The sequence below is a fragment of the Mya arenaria genome, chromosome 3, assembly GCF_026914265.1.
Source record: "Mya arenaria isolate MELC-2E11 chromosome 3, ASM2691426v1".
NCBI classification, from domain to species: Eukaryota; Metazoa; Mollusca; class Bivalvia; order Myida; family Myidae; genus Mya; species Mya arenaria.
Genome location: NC_069124.1, coordinates 41,877,107 through 41,891,511, shown reverse-complemented (window position 1 = coordinate 41,891,511; position 14,405 = coordinate 41,877,107). Strand labels below are relative to the sequence as shown.

Here is a 14,405-nt window from a genome sequence, read left to right as displayed (position 1 = left end):
ACAAATGTAACTGTTTTCAAAAGCCAATGATAATCAATACAATGAAAAAAACTCAATTTTATTTTCTTCAAAAAACAGACGAGCTTTGAGCCTCTTACAGAAAATTAGCATTCGTCAGTCCTTTAAAGCATAGATTTACAGTATGCAAATACAAGATGAACATTTAGAAAGTAGTAGAAGTTATTCAGTTAGGCTCGTACATACCGGGACTTTCCGATTTGCAAGACTACCCGCTATCGCTGAACTATCCAAGAAGTTTAGTTTTTAACTTGAAATGTAGGAAATATTTAGTACTTAAATTTACCTTTTGATATACTATTTATCAAAATCTGATACTAATATGTTCAACACTTTTCTACCTAAATCGATTTAATATATTCTTTTTGTTTCCGGTTGATGTGTTCATTGCAACAATTCAATCTGTTGCAATTGAACAAAGGGTAAATACGCTTCTTTACCAAGTTCACATACGGTAGGAGTTATTTCGTATCCCGTGTCTACATACTTTTTGAATCCCGGATTTGCAAACTGAGTACGGAGCGGATTCGTCCACGTGATTGCTGAAGCAATTGGCTTTTGCCTTGAAAAATATATTAAATTGAGTTAGTACGGCGTGCATATCATAATATTTAAACTCAGATGAACACTTATATTTTCAATTGCAGTATGATAAAGTGGGATCGAACTCGAAGGATTGATTATTGTTTCCTTTAATTTATGCTTCATGAAAGCAGGAGGGCACGAATTTCCATGAATAATCTTAAGTTTATAATTTTATTATTACCTCTTTCTTACCCGAAAGTTAAAAGTTGCTAACGATAAACACAACCTATATTCTACATCTGAAATAAAAGACTCTTCACTGACACATTGTTTATGTAATTTTAAATTGAAAAATATATCTGATATTAATAGATATTAAATTCTTATTTTCGAATGATTTCATAGAAGAAATCTTTGTAAATTTTCTCATTATCTTATAAATGGTCAAAGGTGAAATGACTATATTATTACTTACTTTATATTTAATAACAACTTTTGAAAGTACAATATCAGACAGAGCAGTGCACATAAAGACTCGTATTTATTTCATGGTTTCTTTCATAAGTGGTATTTTATATGCTGCTTGTATTTGCCTGGCATTTTTTCAGGTTTCGAAACTCAGTCACGGCATGACCAGCCATCCGATCCAGATGGGATAGAATCAGGAATCGCAGCGAAAGCATACAAATATCTTTACCATTTACTGTTTAATCTTTTCCAAGGATTCTATATTATAGATAATATAAGTTTGGTTATCACTTACATCTGGGATGGTTCGTGGAATATGAAGCCATATTTTGATCAGCCCATTTCGTCTTCTGTCGGTAAATATTGCCTCTTTAATCATTGCGTCCACATAACTCATCGCGAAATACATTTAAATCATTGGCGTCATGAAAAAAGAAATGAGAATCATGCAATTATCTGAAATTATTCACGTATCTATCACTTATATTAATGGAAAATTATCATGATCTTCTTGGCCATCTGGATCTATGACTCTCACTTAATGCCTATTACGCCATGAAAAATAAAACACTACTTCATCTATCATAGAATTATGAGCTTCAAATATTTACAAGTCAGGAACACGCTTACATAAAACATATATGGCCAGCAACTACATTGCTGCATCTAATATCAGATAGTTTTGAGTCTCAGTTACCTATAATTCAAAACCAACAACGATAAACTGGATATGGCCATACACATTTCAACCATAATGTTGTCATTATCTAGCGTTTGTGTTTTTCTATGTTTTTAATTGACAAGTACTTTTCTGGGAAAATCAATGATTTCAGTTAAATATCGATACAGTAAAACTAATTTAAATACACGAAGAATGGAAGTGTTCATTTGAAACATGTAAAGGCTACTGAGTTAAGCCTTGTCTACAAGACCATCTTTTATTCTGTCTCATTTTGTAAGCGTTATTTTGTTACGTAATCGTAAATGGCAATAGAATGAGTCAATTCACCTCGTTTGTAAACCTTGCCTTCCATGCAACATCCATCCTGAAATAGCTGCAACCTTGTATGTGAAACTAGAACTTTCAATCTCGCTTCTGTTTCGTCCCTCTTCATCAAGCAATCGAGACTAGTTCTAAGACTTATCCTCACTCATCGGCAGCATCTGTTTCCTTCTAAACCGCCAAACATTTCGTCTATAATGCTAAAAACCATTTGGCTATGGTTTATTTATTATCTGCACTTTCAACATTATCGTCAGTTTAATCCGTTAAACTTTCTCTGGTTACACTCTGAAATTACAAAATAAATGTATTATTTTTCGGAATGCAAACGAATATTCGAATATTCGATCAAACGTTTGGTATTCGAATGTCAAAATCGGTATTCGAATATTCGAAAAAAAAAGTTCAATAAAGGGAATAAGAACCTTTAGCCTACAACACTGTTGTTGTTTATAAAGTTTGTTTGTCATGTTTTTACAACAACTGGCCCCTAATGCCAGAGTTGTGAATGTAATGACAAGACACTAAACATATGTCTCAATTTGCGCCACCATTGGTAGCAATAACAACGTGACGTCGTATTTTACACTTCCCTATTCTGCACAATGCTAATACCACTCCTCACTCCAATGGATAGCACTCCTGCAAACATTTATACTTACTGCCGAAAATGGTACCAAAATAATCATGAATTAATTATCTATCAACTGTAGTACGGGTTTTATCTGATTATGTGAAACAAAATAAAACGAGCAAAAAGTTTCACACGCATTTTTTGTAATATGTCGTTTTTTCTACCGGTCTTGGGACGTTTTGACTGACATTTTATACTTCCGATTTCGGATATTTGAAGAATTGTTTTGATTGTCATATAGGACTTACTATCTGGTACTATAAAAAGTCCCCCTACTTTTACAATATCTGGCTAGGAATCGGCTTTAACACCAATTTGTTGTCTTGGCTGCAAATTAAGCTGTGCAACATAGCTCAAATCGCCTTGATGATATGAATGCCATGTGCTACAATAATGTTGTTACAGATATGTGCTCCAATTGTTTTCCATGTTTCGATACGATGTTCGTGCTTTGAAATGTAAATGTATAGTATAGCGTTTTACGATATATTCAAATCAACATATATTTTCATTTTATTATTTGACTTGTTCCCGAGTTGGTTGGGGTTTCCATAGTTATATTTAGTCAATTTAGAGGTAAATCTCAGAACAAGGCTGCACGTCCTACCCTCCATTGTCGCAAAACGCTATTTGACTAGGAATCCATCTAATTTCACCATGTTTACAAATATAAAGGCAGCGAAACTGAAATTCATCTTCTAAACTATGTATTTCGGTAATCGAATATTCGAATATTCAATCGAAAGAATTACCGAATATTCGAATATTAAGTTTGCCATTCGTTTGCATCCCTTTACCAATAATTTATTTCAATCCTCTTTAGAATCATTTTCAAAACAATGTATTTGAGGAATTCAGGAAGAGCGAACCACTTTCTTTTCAGTATTATTCTGAAATTACATTCCGATTTTGTGATAAAAAATGGAAATATGAGGTATATCAATAATAAATCTAAACAATGCCCTTTTGTACACTTATATTTGTTGTGTGTAGTATAAGTTGTTTTGCAATTTTATGAGAATTTATTTTTACTTTATATATTGCCTCATATAAATGTTATACTTAGAAACAACACGTTTTAATTATTATGTTTGAATCGTCGCATATCAACTGTATCAGGATTACTCTGAGTTTATATCCAAAGCACCACAGGTGTGTGACAATGCTGGTCTGTTTTCCGGTGTGTGACAATGCTGGTCTGTTTTCCTGTCAATTTGGACGTTGAGGTACTGATCCCTCAAAACGGGTCACCAACTATTCTTGAGCAACAACATCTTAAGTTTCCTTTGCCTCTTCAAAGCGCCCGTCGGTTATTGGTCAGACAAAAGTTTAAGAAAGACTGTGTTAACCTTGACCTAGGTTAAAATGCTTTCAAGTGATCGTACGAACAAGACCTGTTCTATCGACAGAAAGACAAACGGAAAGACCAACCTACTGGCATTTGAAAAACAAATATGCCCCTTTTTGCTAGGGAGCCTTAATAGGTAAAACGCATTGAAACTGACCTAGGAACGACAGTCGCCATTATTTGATTTAATTAATGCTAACAGAAATGTATGGTTTTTTTTAAATTAGATTTAAATTCGGCGTTTACATTTCACTTGACTCACATTGGAACAAATTTGATACCATTGTTAACCATTATCTAGCTAGAAACTTTTAATCAAGTCAATCTCAACCGTCAACTCTTTTTCACAAAGCATAGCGGGTGAACAATTGTCACGTATTGCTCTTAAAACTCATATTTAAAGACTATTGCATTATTAACAGTGATGGCATTCAGCTACTATTCTGGTATTAATTTTACATGCATTATTTAGATTGTACCTCATATTCAAGGAATTACAAAATTGATTTGCAAGTGCATCTAACAAAGCAATTTACGATCGAAAAGAGACGTCCCTTGAACGCTGTTATACAGAATATCATTGAAGTACATATTTACGGACGAATTTTATGATGTCCTTAACATAACAGAAACACCGTCTGATGTAGGTTACGGATGCAAACTAGGACAACCCATACTGTCACATCGTTTTATTGCAGACATAGGAAATTCCATTAGGCTTCTGTACCAAATACAATACAGGATGGAACAAATATAATTATTTTCAAAACTGCAACTTGAAGTAAAAAGAAACCTAACTAGTTAATCTTTCACATCTTGTTTTCAATTTCATTATTTAAACATTATTTTATGAAAAATATTACGTCTGAAATTGGTTATTTGCAATAAACAGACAAGGTCGCTTTATTGTCAAAATAGTAATGGCGTTCATGCAGTCAAAAGGTGTTAAATTATTGTATTGATATATCTGCGTTTGATAAGAAAACACTCCCTTATACGATTCTAGAGGGTGTTGTCTGTGTTGCATTCTTGGTTACAGTAACTGTTATTGAACAACCTCAACCAGGCCTAGACTTGCTGATGGGGCTGATATTTTTAATGTTGTAATTAATAATAGATGATGGAACAATTGTTGAGGTTTTGCCTTTACAAACTCTCTTCACTCGTGTCCCAGTCAAATTGTGTTTTACTGATCCTTCCAAGGCGGCTATACGATCATTGGTAAAGCTATTTTGATGCGTGTGGAGTCAGTTTGTGGGGCTTGTATATGTATATTGAGCTTGCAATGTATTATTACTTGTTTCAAAATAAGAGGATGCATTTAGTTCTTTTCTTCTGCGTTGATGTGGAACTTCTGGAATTTATTTCTCAATGAATGACTTTTTGTACAAAAGTAATACAATATTAACGAATTACATCTTATCAACACAGTTTAATAGAAATTCTAACATCTGGGGTCTGACAAATGTGTTTGTGTTTCAAACATGTTCCTAGTTTCAGAAAATCAATTAGTTTATCTTTGATAAACATTGCATCTTCGTCTGAGAGAAAACAAGATTTTCTTTTCTAAAGATTGCTATTAATGACAACAGGTCCTGACATTTCCAATAAACAAAGCAATCACGTTCGATAGAGCTCTTTTATCTACACTTTGTTTTGTAACCTCTTTGAAATGGAACTGAAATTCATCAAGTGGTAATTTGCATATCACACCACACATGATTTTCAAGTTGACTGATAAGCCTAGCGTAATTCAATTATTCAAAGGGTGTGAATACCATGCGTTAACGGGCGGTTGAAGTGAGTGTTAATGTTCACCTTATCTTGAGACCATTATGTTAAGAACTTTTATCAATCACATTTATTTACATTTTATGTCTCATTTGCCAACTAACTTCTAGATGTTTTATCAGCTGGTGGGCAGAAAACACCAGTTAGGATTTGTTTACTTAGGAGATAAATGCTGTAATGTTTCAGGTATTATAGTGAATTTTGAGACCTAGCGATTTTATTTTCAATGATATGAAATTTGGGTTTTAAGATCTGTTTGGACATCAAATATTTCGTCAATTCCCATTTTGATTTTAATGGTGTCCATTTCAATTTGTTCCGACGAACAAACATTTGATACATTTAAATACTTATTTCCAATATTTTTCAATTTTTACTGTTCCAAATTTGTTAGGACGAGAGAAAACTCTTTTCGGTCGTTCTTATTTTTTGTTTTGATTTTCAATAGTATTGACTTTCGGCAATTTCAAATTAAACTCGGCATAACGGTTATGCATTTAACAAAAACATGTTCTATCTATATGTTTGTTTTCTGTTGTTTGAAAAAAAAATGGTATGACGGCTCTAGTGGGCAGTGTCGCACATTTTCAACCGAACTGAGTCCTTCCAGTTTCATTCATTAGATTATATATCGGTTTCCGACGGATCGTTTCCGACTGAATGTTTAACTAAACATTGTAAAGAAACAGCATTTCCTCATGAAAAGTAATGCATAAAGATGCATATAAATAGTAATCTACAATTTGGTGTCCGCGAAGTGTGTGTGTTCCTTATTTTTATATCAAATCAAGTATTTAGAATGTGAAATAACAAACATTGCTTCAAGGTCTGAGACGGGCAAATGCTTGTATTTGATAACATTATTTTTTATTGAGATCAGATCCTGACATCTCTAAAAAATAAAAGCAAACAGGGTCAACAGAGCTCTTCTATCAATACATTTTTTGTAATTAAAAAAAAACACGTTTTCTTCTCAGATGGAAATAAAGTACTTTATCTGTTTACAGTTCGACTGGTTAACAGCATATCACACCACAGATGACTTTCAATGTTTCTGATAAGCCCAGTGTCTAGAGATGATACGAGTGAAGGAGGTGAGTAACATGCGATAACGGACGATGTGTGTGAGTGTTTACGTATATTCTATTTTTCATAGCCTTTTTCGTGGAACTATTATGTATAAAGATTTTATAAATATCACTTTAGCTTAAAACAATGCTTATTTCACAAATTTTCAAACTTTACCTGTAATTTTGTTTTACAAAATAATGTTCCATTACAACAGCAATGTTTGAGTGAAATGCAATGAATAGCGCTATATGCAAGAAATTAAACTAAAAAAGAAAAGCAATCCCTACCTACACAACCTAGTTGTTTTCAGTATCTTACCCTATACAAACATTCTTTAGGCCTTATGTTTATTTATTGCTTATTAGAAAACTTACATTGAGATGTTTATTAGCTAAAGTGAAATGGAAAGGAATGATCTGTGTGCGCTCGTCGGTCGGTTATCAATCTGCCTTTATAAAATATTTAGCCACCTGAAGTACATATTGTTCATCCTGGGCTCTGATATTTTGCTTAACAATGTAGGTACAAGTACTCAAGTTCTATTCTTTCCCTATGCAGTTCGTTGGCAACGTCTGCAGGCATGCCTATTGTATGTATATGTCAACTGCATTGTCAGATAAATGTCGGAGACATAATTTTACAAGTGCTTATTTTCTATTCCTTCCCTATGCAATTTTTTGGCATCGTCTTCAGACATGCCTGTCGTATGTGTATGTCAATTTCATTTGACAGATGAATCATCCTCCGGAAAATGCGTCTCATAATGTTGAAGGTACGCACTAATCGCCCAAGTAACACATGTTTGTGTCAAAACTTAGGGTATTTCCCTTTTGGTATTGTAATGCCTATGTAGATAATAAAAGGTCACTTATTATAAATCATTTAACCACACCCTACCACATGACATCAGTTCGATTCGTGGATGTCTTGAATGCAAAGTAATGTCTACGCAGTTCATATTTTATTTCAAAATATATTTAATAACTTTATTATGTCTGATATATTCAGCGTTTATAACTTTATCAAACTTAAATGCAAATTGCATATCTATAAACAGTTTTTTTTTATTATGAACATAATTAGGAAGAAAACATTTAGCTGTTTAATTGTTTTTCTACGAGCCGACGCTATTAACGCTATGCCAATAAAAATTTGCCATATAATGTTAACGCGTAATCAATTTTTATAGCATTAGATTTAAATATTAATAAACACTTTTTGATAAAATCCTCTGATGTTAAAGGCCACTGACAAGCATATGATCAATTCAGTTTCAAAATGTTTATGTTTAAGTTATTAGCGTATACTTCACACTAATTAAGGTAGCCAAATTCATTTACATTAAATACAAAATTACCTATGCGACGAAATGTCTAAAGAATACAATAACATTGCAATTGTGGTTTTAATTTCTGCCTAAGATTTTAGATTTTTAAGATGTATTTGATATTAGTCACTCAGATAATATTGTATTTTCGTTCACTTTCGTCACGTTATTTTTGCAATTCCTGATTCTGTTATGAAATGTACAGTACAAGAAGTAAATCACTTTCTTTGTTATATTTTGAATAGGCATTTGCGTTTGGAAGCATTCGAAGGCATCATTTCAGCCATTTCTAAGCTAACACACTGAATGATACTCAGTGGCTAGCTTAGATCTGTATAATATACTCACTCACTGGGTTGTCAGCTGAAGTTCTGCAAAATAATGTTCATATGTACAATACTTAGTTTTTGGAATAAATTATGCAAATTAACTTGAACATCAAAACTCACATCTGAATATGTGGAAATAATGACTAAAACTATTTTTGACTTCTGTTCATAGAATTACATAACAGGCAGTGATACTGTCTGTAATACTTTTGTTATACCTGAAGTGATGATATTTCCTCAAGTTTGGAATGGACTTCAGGGGTCTCTTGGTGTACTCCAACCAGTCAAAGAATATAACCAGTTTGCCAAGGTCATCAATCCACAAATGATGTGTGCTGCCTCCATTTGGTCTAAATAAATAAACATGTTGTTTATATTATGATATAATACCTATTGTTTTAACACAAGCTTTCTTTTAGTTTTACATAATAAGGTATTATAACCAACTTAAGTGTTTAAATAAAGTACCAAACTTCAATATTTTTATATATACAAAATCCTTTAATATGGCTTTAAATTAACATTTAAAGCACCAAAATTAAAAAAAAAAAAAAAAAAAAAAAAAAAAAACATTCTTACAACTTACCTTCCACAGACCAAATCTCAGACAGGACTGAACTTTATTTCACCTGCTTCCATTTAAGTAAATGCTATTTCTCTATGTAGCCCCTTCAGAATACATCAGACCCTTAAACATAGAATTACATACAATTTATTGAACTGATTGCCTTTAATCCATGACATTTAGAGAAGTAAGTGAACAGATTTAAGCCAGAACTATTTCTATAAGACTAATGAGAATTCTGATTACTTGTATTGAAAAAATAATAAAAGTTACATTGTCTTGTTATTCTAATATTCTCATGTGTCAATATGCAGTGCATAAGTGATGTACTTCAACCCTGTTTTTGTAAATCATACCCAATGACTGCATTGTTTTTACTCTGCCCAACACAGTTGTCAACGTGCAGGTATGCAGATTCTTCTCCATATGGATGATGTTGAAAATGAGATACCACACCATTGGCCAAATAATAGCTAAACCCTTATCACTGAGATAAATATCTGAGAACCTGAAAAAAACAAAAACACTTTGAAATAGAAAAGCTATTATTTTATGTTCAAGTAAGAATTTTGAATTAAGGTGATATAACATATTGTAACAAGGGCGCTGCAGAGCATATGTGAGCGCTTCTCTGTTTTTTCAGTGAATCTACAAAATATACAGGCTTTCCATTAACCCTATAATAATTTAGTCAGATGGCAAAACTGTATTTACCACTCAATTTATAAATAAAATTTACCATATGATTTACAGACACTTCAAAGCAGGGCCCTCTTGCTGTGCCTAGTATGGGTAGAATACCTGCTCTGCATAGTCAAAGCTGTAATGGGTTGTTGTTCTATGTACAGCAGGTGCTTGACCTGAAATTTCACATTAGAGCATGATGTTCTAAAAATATGTATTTACAGAAATACAAATCTTTAACTGTTAATAGTTGGGGTAATGCCCTGACAGATCAACATGTACACAATATTGCATGCCAAAGAAAGTTCCTGGCAGTCTGAATGTAATGCATACTCAAAAAGCAGTTCTCTAATTATATTAAAACATTTCACCTAAACCTCATGAGATGGTTTGTTATGCACATAAATCAACATTGCTAAAAAAAGTTCATCTACAAATTTAAATTCATCTTCAACATTGATAAAAAGACAGTTAAACTGTAACTCAAAATTAATTCGTAAAATCCATCAATAATTGTATTGATAGTTGGCTGCGGTGAGATGATGAAAAATTGCTTATTTCCTTTTTCAGTCATCATAAGTATGCAAAAAGAAAATATCTGCTGGATTTTGTTTCTGTTTACATTTTCAATGTCAGACTGTCAAATTTCACTTCCGCTTTCTTTTCCTTCGATTAATTTCCTTCCATTTGACCGAATTTAGAATACATTGTATTAAATTAAAGATGTACACATTCGTAAAATTATATGCTTAAACAATGAAAACAATTCTACTTACCTACAAATTCCTAATTTGATGTAAATGTCTTTGGTTCAGCTCGACTTACATCCTCTAATTTAGGTTAAAAAATAGCGCATGACAACTACGGGAGATAACACCGAAAGTAATAAACAATACGAAAGAAAGTGGTTAAAAAACACTATATAATTTCTATGAACATTACATTTTAAAGAATATATTTGACTGAACAATCTAGGGTGACAAAATGTTTAATGGTTCTTTTTACGATAAAAACTTCGTTTATTTATTATTCTTTACGCTTCAACTTTGCGCACGTTTTTCTCGAAATCGAGGCTATGGGTTTCGGGCCAAAAGTCTCATGACGCGTCACATATACTACACGGAATACCTGTATGCTGCCTATTATACTCGTGTATATTACATGGCAATACTAAACGTGATTATTTCATATTCAAAATATCAATATTCTAATCTTATACACATATATGGAGAGAACCACATGCATTTTTATTTCATTATCAATAAACAAATGGGCAGGTTAGGGGCCTTCTGTAAGGCCCTGATCAGAACTGAACATTGCATTAATGGAACCATTTAGTTACCGACTGAGCTTATCTATGACTCCAATATTTTCAAGATAAAATTGCGCCAATATTTATTCCTGAAAAAACATAGCACAGCTGAAAATGCAACTTCTTTTGGTATTTAGTGCGACGATTTGATGTTTCAAGTATATAATTGTTTTCTCACACATAATCCAATATCTAGTCATCGCAAATTAAATAAGTAAGTGACGTAAATACTAAATGAATATTCAAATGAATAGCCAAACATCTTAAACTTTTGATAACTTTAAATTAAAGTCAAAGCTTCGAATTCTCAATAAGTTAAACGAGGAGGTTAACTTACTAATAACATTTAAATGCACTTGTAAATAACATTAGGGAGAAGTATTATAAGGGTCCGGAACTTACATACGATTAAATTGATTCTCTTTAAAAACAACTCAAGAACTAGCAACAGGTAATATAATGCTGTTACCCGTTGATCGCCTTTCGTGATGAGTTCATTAAGAACGCAGCATTTAATGGCGATTTGGAGGAAGATATCAATAATTATGCTGCCTATTAGAAGAAAAGTGTTTCTGTGAAGTTTATCCGAGTATTGCTGTGGGTGGTGGGGAGTGGGGGGGGGGGGGTTATTTAGTGAATTATGATTATTTCTTTTTCATGGTCATATCTATGAAATGATAGTTAACTGAAATAGGTTGATGTAAATATAATAGATTTATAACGATACAAAATAATAACTATTTTAATTCGGGTTCTTTTTCTTATTTGTTCCTCACAGTGCAAAGTGATAACATTAATCCAATTGTAACAAGAACGCAATAGCAGAATCGTTAACTGCCCATCCCGCTTTTTAGCAGGCAACGGTTTATATTCTGTTACTCAGTGAAAAACATTAGACCTGACTGTCACCAGTACTTCATTTAAAGAATTCTAACCGTAAATCAAGGTTTTTACTTCTCTTATTCAATTGCTACGTTGACTTTTACATTTATTTGCCTTGTTAGCAAGTTCTGTTTCCTCAGCGAGTCGACAAAAAGCTAATACTTCATGATTTTTGTCCTTCAGTGCAATAAAGAATTGCCTTTCAGTATACTGGCGGGCAAAAGAAACAATGCTGAATTACAAAACATATCAGTGCAACACAGATATAAACGGATACGTCCACATGCCATGTGTCCATTTTCAGATTAAAATCTGCTTCTAATGTGGTTTATTCTGGAGCTTTGTAAACCCTGGTGGTAAGTTTTACCATGCACTGTTTCTTATTTCCGTTAGTATATATTGAACACATTTGACAGAATGGTTAATGGTCGAAAAGGGACATTATTCCTTGGATGGGCATTCCCATAAATATTAATGAAGAACATTAACGATGTCAGAGCATATAAAACACTAGACCGCATTTCAAAGTAAATAAAGTAACTGATAACTTTTACAGAAATGCACATACATATACATATATACACATGACAGTTCATAGAACAGTGGTCAAATACAATTTCATAGTAACACTTTTTTTACAATAACTAATACTGTATTAACTAAAATATATATAAGACTTTAATATTATCACAGTGAGGAGACAGTGGTTGCTATATAGACTTAATAGATATGTTAAATATAAACAAACGTATTTCTTAATTCAAAAGCTTTATGTACATACATCGATCTACATGTAGCTTTCCTATCATTGGCAATAAGTTATACAAATTTTAGTACATTTGGTATTTTCCAATAATATTTACTGATGTATTGTTTGCTTAAATCACTATGTAATGTACATTCAAACAACAAAATGAAACTCATCTTCGAGAAAATTACAAATGTGACATGTTCGTTCATTAACATGTATAAATTCAGGTTAATGCCATCTACCGGCCTCGATCTCTAGTCTATGTAATGAAAGTCTTCACCTCGTAAGAGCTTTCCGAAATTTTACAACTTTTTAAATCACACAAGTAAGATTGTAACTTAAAATCTGGAAACAGCACATATGACTTTGCTCTGGATGAGTTAATATTTTCTTCAAACCATTTTTTTTTATTCATTAACATCTTGCAGTCTCTACTTTAATTCATATATAAATTTATCAACATCACCAACAGTTTGAAATAACCAAACTTCATTAAATCCTATCGTTTGTAAAATATCTCTGACACTATTTGCCCATGATTTACAATAGGGCATTCCCTCTAAGTATCTAAACAATATTTATAAACCAGTAAATGTACATGCCAACTTACCACAAATGCAAACCAACCTCAGTATAAAACTTTGACAAGACATGGTAAATACATCAGATGAAACACGGTTTAACCTTTACACCAAAATGGCATGAAAAAGTTGTATAGTTCAATGAGATAACATTTTCTCCCTTAGATCAGCAACTATAAAGCAAGGGTGTTTGTAGAGCAGCAGCCGGTCGAAATCTTCCCCTCCACATATCAACAACAAATAGCAATTATTGCATTATCTTCGACAGCCAACCTTGGATGGTGAAACATGACACAATTTATTAGCTTAGATAGCGGCTTCAAACGTTTTAGAAAAGAACGTTCATAGAATGAGAAATGCTAATTAAAAATGCTTCAAGGTACATTCGATGCATGCCTCTTTGCACCAGTTTGAACCAGTTTTAAAATGAACGTGTTTTATACAAAAAGGTATATCAGACATGTTTTGTAACATATCACAAAGTATATTTTATCCACATCAATCTGACAAGAGAAAATACCGTATCTTAAAAGATTATTTTTGAAAAGGGTAAGCCTCTCTGGTAGGCAGTGTGTGTACATTTTATATACAAACTGATGTTTAAACATGAGTATACTGTATTCTTATTCAACAAGACAACGTATTTTAACTTCAAGGAGTTAATCAAACTTTACTTCGTGATGTCAATCCTATGAGGTGGGTTAATAGATACACCGGAGTTTCCTCTTGAGAAAATACCGTCAAACAAATTTCCGTCTTAAGATATTCAAATTATTTTAGAGTGTTTGAATTTGATTAGAAAACAATATCGTCAAAACTGATTGTCAAATATGACCTTTATTTGAGTTTATTGCGGAAATTAGAACACAGTACTCGGCATAGAAGACAATTAAACGGCGAATTCGTGTCGATGTTGACAATTGATATTTATTAGCCTTTCTCGTGTCACCGTAACATGCATAAATAATTGGTCCTTCATATTCGGACCATTATCAATTGTATTTTCAAGATGAAACAGAAAACTTTTGCATCTAAATGAGCAAGTTATGACCCAAAAGGGACATCTCTTGAAAGCAATAATTCTGTTGAATATCAATGATGTTAATGCAAATGTAC

The 14,405-nt window shown here is 32.6% G+C and overlaps 1 long non-coding RNA gene across 3 annotated transcripts; it reads right to left on the bottom strand.

Moving 5' to 3' along the window:
• Positions 1-339: 339 nt before the first annotated feature.
• LOC128226547 (uncharacterized) lies at positions 340-10,629 on the bottom strand. Of its 3 annotated transcripts, XR_008259692.1 has the most exons (8): positions 10,540-10,629; positions 9,819-9,939; positions 9,436-9,587; positions 9,101-9,202; positions 8,733-8,864; positions 8,534-8,556; positions 1,307-2,302; positions 340-842 (listed from the first exon to the last, which is right to left on the bottom strand). It is a non-coding gene; the product is annotated as an uncharacterized LOC128226547 (long non-coding RNA). The 3 variants fall into 3 exon arrangements; XR_008259690.1 differs by having other exon boundaries at positions 340-2,302; XR_008259691.1 differs by having other exon boundaries at positions 340-2,302; positions 8,538-8,556.
• Positions 10,630-14,405: the final 3,776 nt, after the last annotated feature.